A 9,074-nucleotide genomic window follows, 5' to 3' on the forward strand; every position below is an offset into this window, starting at 1 on the left:
CCAGTTGAGCTATTTCAAATCCTGGAAGATGATGCTGTGAAAGTGCTGCACTCAATATGCCAGCAAATTTGGAAAACTCAGCAGTGGCCACAGGACTGGAAAAGGTCAGTTTTCATTCCAATCCCAAAGAAAGGCAATGCCATAGAATGTTCAAACTACCACACAATTGCACTCATCTCACACGCTAGTAAAGTAATGCTCAAAATTCTCCAAGCCAGGTTTCAGCAATATGTGAACTGTGAACTTCCTGATGTTCAAGCTGGTTTTAGAAAAGGCAGAGGAACCAGAGATCAAATTGCCAACATCCGCTGGATCATCAAAAAAGCAAGAATTCCAGAAAAGCATCTATTTCTGCTTTATTGACTATGCCAAAGCCTTTGACTGTGTGGATCACAATAAACTGTGGAAAATTCTGAAAGAGATGGGAATACCAGACCACCTGATCTGCCTCTTGAGAAATTTGTATGTGGGTCAGGAAGCAACAGTTAGAACTGGACATGGAACAACAGACTGGTTCCAAATAGGAAAAGGAGTACATCAAGGCTGTATATTGTCACCCTACTTATTTAACTGATATGCAGAGTACATCATGAGAAACGCTGGACTGGAAGAAATACAAGCTGGAATCAAGATTGCCGGGAGAAATATCAGTAACCTCAGATATGCAGATGACACCACCCTAATGGCAGAAAGTGAAGAGGAACTAAAAAGCCTCTTGATGAAAGTGAAAGAGGAGAGTGAAAAAGTTGGCTTAAAGCTCAACATTCAGAAAACGAAGATCATGGCATCTGGTCCCATCACTTCACGGGCAATAGATGGGGAAATAGTGGAAACAGTGTCAGACTTTATTTTTTTGGGCTCCAAAATCACTGCAGATGGTGACTTCAGGCATGAAATTAAAAGACACTAACTCCTTGGAGGAAAGTTATGACCAAACTAGATAGCATATTGAAAAGCAGAGATATTACTTTGCCAACAAAGGTCCGTCTAGTCAAGGCTATGGTTTTTCCAGTGATCATGTATGGATGTGAGAGTTGGACTGTGAAGAAGGCTGAGCACCGAAGAATTGATGCTTTTGAACTGTGGTGTTGGAGAAGACTCTTGAGAGTCCCTTGGACTGCAAGGAGATGCAACCAGTCCATTCTGAAGGAGATCAGCCCTGGGATTTCTTTGGAAGGAATGATGTTAAAGCTGAAACTCCAGTACTTTGGCCACCTCATGCAAAGAGTTGATTCATTGGAAAAGACTCAGATGCTGGGAGGGATTGGGGGCAGGAGGAAAAGGGGATGACAGAGGATGAGATGGCTAGATGGCATCACTGACTCGATGGATGTGAGTTTGAGTGAACTCCGGGATATGGTGATGGACAGGGAGGCCTGGCGTGCTGCGATTCATGGGGTCGCAAAGAGTCGGACACGACTGAGCGACTGAACTGAACTGAACTGGTTAAAATGATAATTTTAATCATTTGTCTACTCCTTTTTGCATTTCCTTCCTCATTGTCTCACCTGGCTCTTGGGTTTGGAATACTGCCTTTACTGGGACTTCAGGAAGACAGGTCCCAACCAGTACACCATAAATGGGTTACAGGTATGCTGGGAAGTCGAGTTTGATGCCTAGTGCCTCCTGGCAGAAGTAAAATATTTTACATCATTATGTTATTAACATGTTAATTTAAAAAATATTTTATGGTGTGAAAAAGATTGGAAACTACTACTCTAGAACAATGTGGAAAATAACCCCCTTCTTAAAAAAATTATAAAATAGTACATATGGTATCATACTGAACCTAGTGATTTATTTTTATCCCTGCTTATGTATCTTTTCTGCACTCTAATTGTGTTTGTGCTTTCTCCTCTGTCTTTCTACATCTCTTTTCTTTTCTTTTTACCTTTTCTTTTTTCTAAAATTATCTCTTGGGCAGAGTTGCCTAGGAGGTGCCAATTATTGGTTATTTCAAAGAAGTAGATTTCTCCCCTTTAACTATACTAGTTTTCTATAATTCATATCTTTATATGGTTTAGTGTACTTACTGTTTTTGCTATATTATTGTCAGTATTTTCTAGGCCTTTTCATTGAATATTTTATTTTGTATCATTCTCATTTTAAAATTATTACTGTTAAGGCTACAAAAATTTTTCAGCTTGCCACATGGAATAAATAGCTACATGCAATGCTTTCCTTTGATGACAATGACTTATTTCTAATTATTCCATAAATTAGAGGTTATTTTTAAAACTCAGGTCATTTATGAGTTGTGTTTATTTCCATGTGCTTAAAACCTTTGTTTTTCTTTCTGTTATCAATTTTTGGTTTTATTTTGGTGAAATGCTCTATGATTTTTGTTTTTTTGAGCTTTATTGATATCTTTGTATATATGATATATGATCAACTAAAGCCTAATATGTGATCAACTTATGTACGTGTGTTATAGGCATTTGAAGAGCATGTGTTTTCCCACTGGGATCTTAAGCACAGACACTCATACACATGCATTCACACTTACATCTGATGTTTCCTGCTTCATCATAATGTCACAGTGTCCAAATGACTGCTTCATCATTTGCTTGCTGCCCCTTGCTGGCCCAGCAGGAGCTCAGATGCTTTTGTCTTGCTGTTGACCTTGACAGCCTCTCTGATCATCTTGTTAACTCCAGTGCCTCATCAGGGATCGCTTCTGTTGCAGACAGGCCTTGATTGCTATTGGAACCTGAATGGTCTGGGAAGTTCAAAACAAAAATGGAGTTGGGTGGAGAGATTCTGGAAATGTTGGCTTGAATTGCTAAAGCTTGGTATTGATTCTATTTGATAGGTCATGAGATATTAGGAGGAAAGAACAACCAAAAATAATACATCATTTATGACCATTATGGAAACCAGTCAGTTTACAGAAAAACTGATTCTAATAGTTTTTTTTTTTTTTTAGTTGATTTTCTTGGGCTTCACAGGCATCATTGGCAAATAATGATAATTTAAAGCTTTTTCTTCAGTACTCAGTCTCATAAGTTTGACGATGGCTAAAATTTCAGAGACTTTTCTAAGTCTCAAGGAATAAGAGAAGTCCAGCTGAGCTCTAGGTTACAGCAGCAAGCACCCCTACCCATACCCCGACTCAGGCTGCTTCTAGTGCTCTGGCATCATGGAGAATTTGAACCAGTTTTGTGTTCTCCAGATATAGCCAGAGCTCAATAACTTACTTCCTAGGAGTTCATTTAAAGATGACATGATTGGGGAGATAGGTTACCTCTAACAAAGATTATTCTTTTTATTTTTTTAAAATTTATTTTTAAACTTTACAATATTGTATTGGTTCTGCCATATATTGAAATGAATCCACCACAGGCATACATATGTTCCCCATCCTGAACCCTCCTCCCTCATCCTTCCCCATACCATCCCTCTGGGTCGTCCCAGTGCACCAGCCCCAAGCATCCAGTATCGTGCATCGAACCTGGACTGGTGACTCGTTTCATATATGACATTATACATATTTCAATGCCATTCTCCCAAATCATCTCACCCTCTCCCCCTCCCACAGAGTCCAAAAGACTGTTCTATACATCAGTGTCTCTTTTGCTGTCTCGTATACAGGGTTATTGTTACCGTCTTTCTAAATTCCATATATATGCGTTCGTATACTGTATTCATTGGTTCCATCTACCAGTGACCCCAAGAAAATACACCCCAGCGCCACCGAGCTGGGATGTATTGGTGTTTTTCTTTCTGGCTTACTTCACTCTGTATAATAGGCTCCAGTTTCATCCACCTCATTAGAACTGATTCAAATGTATTCTTTTTAATGGCTGAGTAATACTCCATTGTGTATATGTACCACTGCTTTCTTACCCATTCATCTCCTGATGGACATCTAGGTTGCTTCCATGTCCTGGCTATTATAAACAGTGCTGCAGTTAACATTGGGGTACACGTGTCTCTTTCCCTTCTGGTTTACTCAGTGTGTATGCCCAGCAGTGGGATTGCTGGATCATAAGGCAGTTCTATTTCCAGTTTTTAAAGGAATCTCCACACTGTTCTCCATAGTGGCTGTACTAGTTTGCATTCCCACCAACAGTGTAAGAGGGTTCCCTTTTCTCCACACCCTCTCCAGCATTTATTACTTGTAGACTTTTGGATTGCAGCCATTATGACTGGCATGAAATGGTACCTCATAGTGGTTTTGATTTGCATTTCTCTTATAATGAGTGATGTTGAGCATCTTTTCATGTGTTTGTTAGCCATCTGTATGTCTTCTTTGGAGAAATGTCTATTTAGTTCTTTGGCCCATTTTTTGATTGGGTCATTTATTTTTCTGGAATTGAGCTGTAGGAGTTGCTTGTTTATTTTTGAGATTAGTTGTTTGTCAGTTGCTTCATTTGCTATTATTTTCTCCCATTCTGAAGGCTGTCTTTTCACCTTCCTTATAGTTTCCTTTAACAAGATTTTTCTGATTAGGGAGAATTTCTTATCAAACCAACTCAGAGAAGATTGCAGCCCCTCCACATTGGAGGAGGTCATCAAAAGGGATATGACCACAAGTTGACCCTGGACTAGAGACTTGGACCTTGGCAATTGGAAGTTCCTCATCCCCTCCCCTGGTGGCTAAGACAGTAAAGAATCTGCCTGCAATTTGGGAGACCTGGGTTTGATCCCTGGGTCAGGAAGTCCGCTAGAGACTTTCTGGGGAATGGCAACCCACTCCAGGATTCTTGCCTGGAGAATTCCATGGACAGAGGAGCTTGGTGTGCTACAGTCCATAGGGTTTCAAAGAGTTGGACATGACTGAGCCACTAACACTTTCACTTTCATCCTCTCCTCTGTCCTTGGAATGTAGGAGTCAGTTTCAAAGACACAGATGTGAGAGCAATGCCTTGTTGAGAATATCTAGATGGTATATGTGAATAAACCCAACTAAAGCCTCTTTTAAGATTGTAGTGGCAGTAGCCCTAGACAAGCCTCATATGTAATTTCCCTTGCTTGTTAAAACAGTAACCTACCAATCTGTGATGGGTCCCTTTCTTTTGCTTCTCTTCGCCATCACAAATGACATCTGGATGCCCTTGGATTCTTCTCCTCTCTTAGCCAGGGATTGCAGGAAATAGAAGGCACATTCATGGGGATTTTGAAGATCACTGAATGAAGGGACTATTTACCAAGGTAAAGGGGAAGTTAAGGGGACCCACAAAGAATGTTGTGATTCAGAGACTAGGAAAGGCATTAACTAAAAATAAAGCTATTAACACCGATAGACAAGAAATGGTAAAAAGGAATGAGACCAGAGACCAGTGAAGGCTGGAGCTGTAGAGCTGTGGCAGAGGGTTGCCTGACAGGAGCACCAGTTGTAGTGAGACAGGCACTGTCAGAACCATAGTGCTAGGGCAGGGGGGAAGTCAGACACACCTACCCTGGCCTCTCTCCCCCACCCTCTTATCTTCTGCTAGTGCCTTAGATCAGCTGGATCCAATCAAAAGTAGACATCCAGGAGCCTAAATGATGCAGTGTGGTGTGTCCACAGCCCATTGGGACACAGAGCAGAGTAGAGAAGGGCAAGAATAGATTGCTGTGAGGTCATAAAGAGAATATCAAGTACATACACTGATGTTTATTTCAATGAGTTGGGGCCAGGGTGCAGGATATGTTTTGTATAATATTGTTGTTGCTGTTCAGTTGCCAAGTTGTGTCTGCCTCTTTGCAACCCCACAGACTGCAGCATGCCAGGCTTCCCTGTCCCTCACCATCTCTCAGAGTTTGCCCAAGTTTATGTCCATTGCTTTGGCGATGCCATCCAACCATCTCATCCTCTGTCATCCCTTTCTCCTCCTGCCTTCAATGTTTCCCAGCATCAGGGTCTTTTCCAATAAGTCGGCTTTTCCCATCAAGTGGCCAAAGTATTGGAGTTTCAGGTTCAGCGTCAGTCCTTCCAATGAGTATTCAGGGTTGGTTTCCTTTAAGATTGGTTTGATTTCCCTGCTGACCAAGGGACTCTCATGAGTCTTCTCCAGACCACAGTTTGAAAGCATCAATTCTTGGGTTCCCTGCCTTCTCTATGGTCCAGCTCTCACAGCCATACATGACTACTGGAAAGACCATAGCCTTGACCATGTAGATCTTTGTCAGCAAAGTGATGTCTTTGCTTTTTAACACACTGTCTAGATTTGTCATAGCTTTCCTGCCAAGAAACAATAGTCTTCTAATTTCATGGCTGCAGTCACCACCTGCAATGATTTTAGAGCCCAAGAAGAGTAAAGCTGTGACTGCTTCCACCTTTTCCCCTTCTATTTGCTATGAAATGATGGGACTAAGATCATGGAAGTTTTTTAATAGTTTTAAGCTGGCTTTTTCACTCTCCTCCTTCACCCTCATCAAGAGGTTCTTTAGTTCCTCTTCACTTTCTGCCATTAGAGTGGTATCATCTGCATATCTGAGGTTGTTGATGTTTCTTCTGGCAGTCTTTTTTTTTTTTTTTTAACTTTTTAAAAAAATTTTATTTTATTTTTAAACTTTACAATATTGTATTAGTTTTGCCAAATATCGAAATGAATCCGCCACAGGTATACCCGCACTCCCCATCCTGAACCCTCCTCCCTCCTCCTTCCGGGTCGTCCCAGTGCACCAGCCCCAAGCATCCAGTACTGTGCATCGAACCTGGACTGGCTACTCGTTTCATACATGATATTATACATGTTTCAATGCTATTCTGCCAAATCTTCCCACCCTCTCCCTCTCCCACAGAGTCCATAAGACTGATCTATACATCGGTGTCTCTTTTGCAGTCTCGTACACAGGGTTATTGTTACCATCTTTCTAAATTCCATATATATGTGCTAGTATACTGTATTGGTGTTTTTCTTTCTGGCTTACTTCACTCTGTATAATAGGTTCCAGTTTCATCCATCTCATTAGAACTGATTCAAATGTATTCTTTTTAATGGCTGAGTAATACTCCATTGTGTATATGTACCACAGCTTTCTTTATCCATTCATCTGCTGATGGACATCTAGGTTGCTTCCATGTCCTGGCTATTATAAACAGTGCTGCGATGAACAGTGTAGTCAATGAAACAGAGGTAGATGTTTTTCTGGAATTCCCTTGCTTTCTCTATGATCCAGTGAATGCTGGCAATTTGATCTCTGGCTCCTCTGCCTTTTCTAAACCCAGCTTGGACATCTAGAAGTTCTCAGTGCATGTAATGCTGAAGCCTAGCTTGAAGGATTTTGAGCATAACCTTACAAGCATGGGAGATGAGTTCTATTGTTCTGTGGTTTGAACATTCTTTAACCCAGCTCTTCTTGGGAATTGAGATGAATATACTGTATTAGAAATCATAGTACCTGAGCAAGAGAATCAACTCAGTACTGCTGTTCTTTGATGGCAATTGTGGATGTGAAAGACATGAGCCAACAGAGATAAAATAATAGTTAAAACTTCAATTTATGTGAACTTCATGTATTTGTATACTAAGAACATTTAGCCTTCATTTTTTAACAAGCATATTAAAAATTTGAATTTGGCTATTTTATAGCATATGCTGCTGCTGCTAAGTCACTTCAGTCGTGTCCGACTCTTAGCGACCCCATGGACTGCAGCCCACCAGGCTCCTCCATCCATGGGATTTTCCAGGCAAGAGTACTGGAGTGGGGTGCCATTGCCTTCTCCGATTTTATAGCATATAGAGCATTTTAAATTATGTTATTAAATTTGAAATTTTTACCTTCGTGATTCTGCCTTTAATAACATGCTTAGAAAGTATTATCCTACTCCAAAGGATTTATAAATTTCACCTAGTAATTGAGTATTTTTGTATATTTATATTATATAATTATCTGTATATATGTGTGTTATATATAAAATATACAATAAATTGGAGACCCTCTCAAACAAGAGGAATGGAACACTGATACATGCAACAGCACAGATGAACCTTGAAGATGTAATGCTCGGGAAAGAAACTGTACACAAAAGATCATATACTGCTCGATTCCACTGACATGTGTGCTGGGCCTGAGTGTTCAGTCATGTCCAGGCCTTTGTGATCCCTGGACTGTAACCTGCCAGGCTTCTCTGTCCATAGAATTTTCCAGGCAAGAATACTGGAGTGGGTTGAATTTCCTTCTCCAATATAATAAATTAGATACTCATTATTTTATTGACTTGTGAGTACTTTTTATACAATATGAATATCAGATTGATTGCATAGAATTCAAACATTTTTCACAACTGGTTGCCTTATCATATCTTTATATTATGTCATATATTTGTAAAACACATGTGATTCAAATATGTCATCATTTTCCTTTATGAATTCAAGTCTCTGTCATCTTAGAAAAAAATGTTTCCTACCTAAATACATTGAAATATTGAATAAAGTTTTCTTCATTTGCTATGCCTTTAGAGCCAGTTTCAGAGACTTGAAAAAATTTTTTTCAAAATATATTGTTTTCACCAGTTTTACTGGGGCATGGGCCTTTGGAGCTCCTCATGCTGCCCTATGGGAAGTAAAATTCCTCTTGTGGTAGTTTTTATTTGCATTTCATTGATGGCTAATGGTACTAAGCATTTTTTCATATGCTAATTGACCATGGGCATATTTTCTTAATCAGGGAAACATCTATTCAAAAACTTTGCTTATTTAAAAAAAATTTTTGCTTATTTTAAAAATTGCTATTCATTTTTATTTTTCAGTTGTAAAGCTTTCTTGTATTTTCTGGATATAAGACCTTCTTCATATGATATATGGTTTGCATGTATTTTCTCCCATTCTTTGGTTGAGTTTTCATTTTATTGATAGTGTCCCTTAATGTTCAAAGGTTTTTAGTTTTGATGAAGCTGTATTTATTACTTATTTATTTATTTTTGGTTGCTTGTGCTTTAGGTGTCATATCTAAGAAATCGTTGCCTAATCCAAGATTGCAAAGACTTATACCTATGTTTTCTACTAAGGTTTTGTACTTTTAGCTCTTGCATATAAGTATTTGGCTCATTTCAAGTTAATATTTGTACATAGTATGAGGTAGATGTTCTAGTTCATTCTTTTGTATAAGAAGATCCAGTTATGTAAGGTGATTTATTGTAATTT

At 39.3% G+C, this 9,074-nt stretch overlaps 1 long non-coding RNA gene across 1 annotated transcript; it reads right to left on the minus strand.

Moving 5' to 3' along the window:
* Positions 1-2,187: 2,187 nt before the first annotated feature.
* Positions 2,188-5,875, minus strand: LOC133261198 (uncharacterized). Its single transcript, XR_009741043.1, has 3 exons — positions 5,402-5,875; positions 4,995-5,074; positions 2,188-2,719 (listed from the first exon to the last, which is right to left on the minus strand). It is a non-coding gene; the product is annotated as an uncharacterized LOC133261198 (long non-coding RNA).
* Between the last annotated feature and the right edge of the window lie 3,199 nt (positions 5,876-9,074).

Source organism: Bos javanicus, chromosome 15 (genome assembly GCF_032452875.1).
Source record: "Bos javanicus breed banteng chromosome 15, ARS-OSU_banteng_1.0, whole genome shotgun sequence".
In the NCBI taxonomy this organism is placed as follows: Eukaryota; Metazoa; Chordata; class Mammalia; order Artiodactyla; family Bovidae; genus Bos; species Bos javanicus.